Source organism: Drosophila miranda, unplaced genomic scaffold (genome assembly GCF_003369915.1).
Source record: "Drosophila miranda strain MSH22 unplaced genomic scaffold, D.miranda_PacBio2.1 Contig_AX2_pilon, whole genome shotgun sequence".
Lineage (NCBI taxonomy): Eukaryota > Metazoa > Arthropoda > Insecta > Diptera > Drosophilidae > Drosophila > Drosophila miranda.
Window position 1 is genome coordinate 116,923 of NW_022881676.1, and position 5,169 is coordinate 122,091.

The following is a 5,169-nucleotide window of genomic DNA, read 5'->3' on the forward strand; positions in this document are numbered from 1 at the left end:
TGATGAAGAACTGGCTGCTTCTGGGCCGCTGGAGTTGAAGAGGAAGGGGAAGCTGGTTAGGCGGTTGAAAAGGGCCACCTCGGGGACCGATATCGCCAAGCTGTCCCCGGAGAACGTTATTGTTGGTTCCCAGGATACCCTTGGGGACCACGGCAAGAGTGTTGAGGAAGTTAATGTGGGTGTGGCTCCCACTGTGGAGACGGCAGATATGCCGCAGTTTGCGGTGCCTGCATTGCCAAAGATGCAGGTGAATAACACTGTAGAGCGAATGCAGGCTATAAGCCAGCAGGTGTAGAGCGTGGCGTTGGACGGTGGTGCGACAACGGAGGTAATGTGCAGTTTGGTAGGCTGCAGTAGCCAATATGAGGCACTGATTTTTTCGCTTATTGCTGAGAATGAGCAACTGCGGGGCCGTTTGGAGGCCATCGGTCCGATGAATGTTGGCGGTCTGGCGCCGGTTCTGCCGGCAGCAGCCCCCCCTGGAGGCGCAGTGGTGGATTTTTCACCCCCTGTGGAGCCGCGACCGGTTGACACCTGGTCCTTGGTGGTGCGGAGCAAAAATGCCGGAGTGCTCGCACGGGACGTGGTCGAAGTTGCTAAAATTTTCGTTTTCTGCTTTGTGCGTGTGTGTGAAATTTATATTTATAGCTGCTTATCGCGATAAAGATCTTTGACGGTGGCTGCTATGCCTCCGAAAAAGAAAAATGCGGCGGCCGTTGAGAAGCTTTGTTCTGATGAAGAACTGGCTGCTTCTGGGCCGCTGGAGTTGAAGAGGAAGGGGAAGCTGGTTAGGCGGTTGAAAAGGGCTACCTCGGAGACCGATATCGCCAAGCTGTCCCCGGAGAACGTTAGTGTTGGTTCCCAGGATACCCTTGGGGACCACGGCAAGAGTGTTGAGGAAGTGAATGTGGGTGTGGCTCCCACTGTGGACGCGGCAGATAGCTCGCAGTTTGCGGTGCCTGCTTTGCCAAAGACGCAGGTGAATAACACTGTAGAGCGAATGCAGGCTATAAGCCAGCAGGTGTTGAGCGTGGCGTTGGACGGTGGTGCGACAACGGAGGTAATGTGCAGTTTGGTAGGCTGTAGTAGCCAATATGAGGCGCTGATTTTTTCGCTTATTGCTGAGAATGAGCGACTGCGGGGCCGTTTGGAGGCCATCGGTCCGATGAATGTTGGCGGTCTGGCGCCGGCTCTGCCGGCAGCAGCCCCCCCGTGGAGGCGCAGTGGTGGATTTTTCACCCCCTGTGGAGCCGCGACCGGTTGACACCTGGTCCTTGGTGGTGCGGAGCAAAAATGCCGGAGGGCTCGCACGGGACGTGGTCGAAGTTGCTTTCTGACTGTCGTTAAGAGCAGACGTGTTTTTCTGGTGTCTCTTGCCGAATCCAAAATTTTCGTTTTCTGCTTTGTGCGGTGCTTCTTTCGTTGACCGAAACCGGTTTTTAGGGCGCTAGCGTGTGCCTGTGTTTGCGTGTGTGTGTGAAATTTCTATTTATAGCTGCTTATCGCGATAAAGATCTTTGACGGTGGCTGCTATGCCTCCGAAAAAGAAAAATTCGGCGGCCGTTGAGAAGCTTTGTTCTGATGAAGAACTGGCTGCTTCTGGGCCGCTGGAGTTGAAGAGGAAGGGGAAGCTGGTTAGGCGGTTGAAAAGGGCCACCTCGGAGACCGATATCGCCAAGCTGTCCCCGGAGAACGTTAGTGTTGGTTCCCAGGATACCCTTGGGGACCACGGCAAGAGTGTTGAGGAAGTGAATGTGGGTGTGGCTCCCACTGTGGAGGCGGCAGATATGCCGCAGTTTGCGGTGCCTGCATTGCCAAAGACGCAGGTGAATAACACTGTAGAGCGAATGCAGGCTATAAGCTAGCAGGTGTTGAGCGTGGCGTTGGACGGTGGTGCGACAACGGAGGTAATGTGCAGTTTGGTAGGCTGTAGTAGCCAATATGAGGCGCTGATTTTTTCGCTTATTGCTGAGAATGAGCGACTGCGGGGCCGTTTGGAGGCCATCGGTCCGATGAATGTAGGCGGTCTGGCGCGGGTTCTGCCGGCAGCAGCCCCCCATGGAGGCGCAGTGGTGGATTTTTCACCCCCTGTGGAGCCGCGACCGGTTGACACCTGGTCCTTGGTGGTGCGGAGCAAAAATACCGGAGTGCTCGCACGGGACGTGGTCGAAGTTGCTTTCTGACTGTCGTTAAGAGCAGACGTGTTTTTCTGGTGTCGCTTGCCGAAGCCAAAATTTTCGTTTTCTGCTTTGTGCGGTGCTTCTTTCGTTGACCGAAACCGGGTTTTAGGGCGCTAGCGTGTGCCTGTGTTTGCGTGTGTGTGTGAAATGTATATTTATAGCTGCTTATCGCGATAAAGATCTTTGACGGTGGCTGCTATGCCTCCGAAAAAGAAAAATTCGGCGGCCGTTGAGAAGCTTTGTTCTGATGAAGACCTGGCTGCTTCTGGGCTGCTGGAGTTGAAGAGGAAGGGGAAGCTGGTTAGGCGGTTGCAAAGGGCCACCTCGGGTACCGATATCGCCAAGCTGTCCCCGGAGAACGTTAGTGTTGGTTCCCAGGATACCCTTGGGGACCACGGCGAGAGTGTTGAGGAAGTGAATGTGGGTGTGGCTCCCACTGTGGAGACGGCAGATATGCCGCAGTTTGCGGTGCCTGCATTGCCAAAGAAGCAGGTGAATAACACTGAAGAGCGATTGCAGGCTATAAGCTAGCAGGTGTTGAGCGTGGCGTTGGACGGTGGTGCGACAACGGAGGTAATGTGCAGTTTGGTAGGCTGTAGTGGCCAATATGAGACGCTGATTTGTTCGCTTATTGCTGAGAATGAGCGACTGCGGGGCCGTTTGGAGGCCATCGGTCCGATGAATGTAGGCGGTCTGGCGCGGGTTCTGCCGGCAGCAGCCCTCCATGGAGGCGCAGTGGTGGATTTTTCACCCCCTGTGGAGCCGCGACCGGTTGACACCTGGTCCTTGGTGGTGCGGAGCAATAATGCCGGAGTGCTCGCACGGGACCAGTGTTGCCAATTTAGCTTATTTAAGGCTAGATCTAGCTTATTTGAAAACGGAACAGCTTGAAAAATTATGAAAATAGCTTTAAATCTAACCTTTTTTAATTTCACTTTGCTTAGTTTTTCCTTTTTATATCCTACATGTATTTTTTGGTAATTTTTAAGACAAATCGAACAAAAAGTATATTTGTAGTACATATTTTGGTGTATCATGGTATTTTAGAATTTATTTATGGTTTATTTTCGTTGAAAAGTTTCGGTCTATACAGAAACTTGCTTGGTGATCGTGAAATGTGTAAGTGTGTAAAACATGCCAAAAACAGTTTACAAACAAAACTTTCATCGACAAGCATCGATTTCTTCAAAAATAAAATAATACCGCCTGATGCAAAGATTGATGTCTTGAAAGATGACTTGGATGAATTTGCTGTGTCTTCATTATATATGGGATATTTATTTGAAAAGGAAATTAAAGAGAAAAATTATAATAATGAAGTTAACGAAATCAGAGAGATGTGCAAGGATTTTATAAAGGAGCTAATTATCCAACTCAGAGAAAGGTAAGCTTAAATTGGATTTGATAGTAAAAATAAATAATAATCTGATGCTTAATTTCAGACTTCCAGATAATTTTGAGCCATTAGAAAAACTGCAAGTTTTTGCAGCAGAAAATGTACTCAAACATAATAAAAATCATAATGATCTCATTTCCATATTTGAACACTTTAACTATAAGAATATAGATGGAATTCTTGCACAATATGGCAAAATTCAATTAGTCCCTTGGCAAAGTACAGATGACACGATACAATTTTGGTCAGAAGTACTGACTTATAAAGATGCTGGCAAAAACAAGCCTTTTGAAGAAATCGCTTTATTTGCCATTGGCATTTAAGTCTACCGTGGTCAAATGCTGCTATTGAACGACCCCCATCAAATGAATATTGTTAAGACCAAGCTAAGGAACAAAATGACCGTTAAATCCTTAAACTCAATATTAAATATAATGTTTGTTTTAGAAATATTTAATTGTTTCATGAATATGACTAAAATTCTTTTGAATTTTACAGATATGGATTGCGCCGTCATGGAAAATGTTGTCACAACTATCAATTACCGGAGAAATATTTAAATTTAATACGTTCCAGCGATAAATATACCGATTCAAGCAATTGCGAATTGGATGAAATAATAACACAATTAGAAATGTATATATCTATGTGTTGTTTTATTTTTAGCCTGTTTTTTTTACAATTTTTAGCTTATTCTAGCTTGTATTTTTGTGAAATCTAGCTTATTTTGGCGCTCAAAATCTGGCAACACTGCACGGGACGTGGTCGAAGTTGCTTTCTGACTGTCGTTAAGAGCAGACGAGTTTTTCTGGTGTCGCTTGCCGAAGCCAAAATTTTCGTTTTCTGCTTTGTGCGGTGCTTCTTTCGTTGACCGAAACCGGTTTTTAGGGCGCTAGCGTGTGCCTGTGTTTGCGTGTGTGTGAAATTTATATTTATAGCTGCTTATCGCGATAAAGATCTTTGACGGTGGCTGCTATGCCTCCGAAAAAGAAAAATTCGGCGGCCGTTGAGAAGCTTTGTTCTGATGAAGACCTGGCTGCTTCTGGGCTGCTGGAGTTGAAGAGGAAGGGGAAGCTGTTTAGGCGGTTGAAAAGGGCCACCTCGGGTACCGATATCGCCAAGCTGTCCCCGGAGAACGTTAGTGTTGGTTCCCAGGATACCCTTGGGGACCACGGCGAGAGTGTTGAGGAAGTGAATGTGGGTGTGGCTCCCACTGTGGAGACGGCAGATATGCCGCAGTTTGCGGTGCCTGCATTGCCAAAGAAGCAGGTGAATAACACTGTAGAGCGAATGCAGGCTATAAGCTAGCAGGTGTTGAGCGTGGCGTTGGACGGTGGTGCGACAACGGAGGTAATGTGCAGTTTGGTAGGCTGTAGTAGCCAATATGAGGCGCTGATTTTTTCGCTTATTGCTGAGAATGAGCGACTGCGGGGCCGTTTGGAGGCCATCGGTCCGAAGAATGTTGGCGGTCTAGCGCCGGTTCTGCCGGCAGCAGCCCCCCATGGAGGCGCAGTGGTGGATTTTTCACCCCCTGTGGAGCCGCGACCGGTTGACACCTGGTCCTTGGTGGTGCGGAGCAAAAATAACGGAGTG

General features: G+C 48.5%; 1 long non-coding RNA gene across 1 annotated transcript; it reads left to right on the forward strand.

Annotated features, from left to right (window-relative positions):
- Positions 1 to 3,126: 3,126 nt before the first annotated feature.
- On the forward strand, positions 3,127 to 4,243 carry LOC117195302. Its single transcript, XR_004475036.1, has 3 exons — positions 3,127 to 3,564; positions 3,623 to 4,012; positions 4,075 to 4,243. It is a non-coding gene; the product is annotated as an uncharacterized LOC117195302 (long non-coding RNA).
- The last annotated feature ends 926 nt before the right edge of the window (positions 4,244 to 5,169 follow it).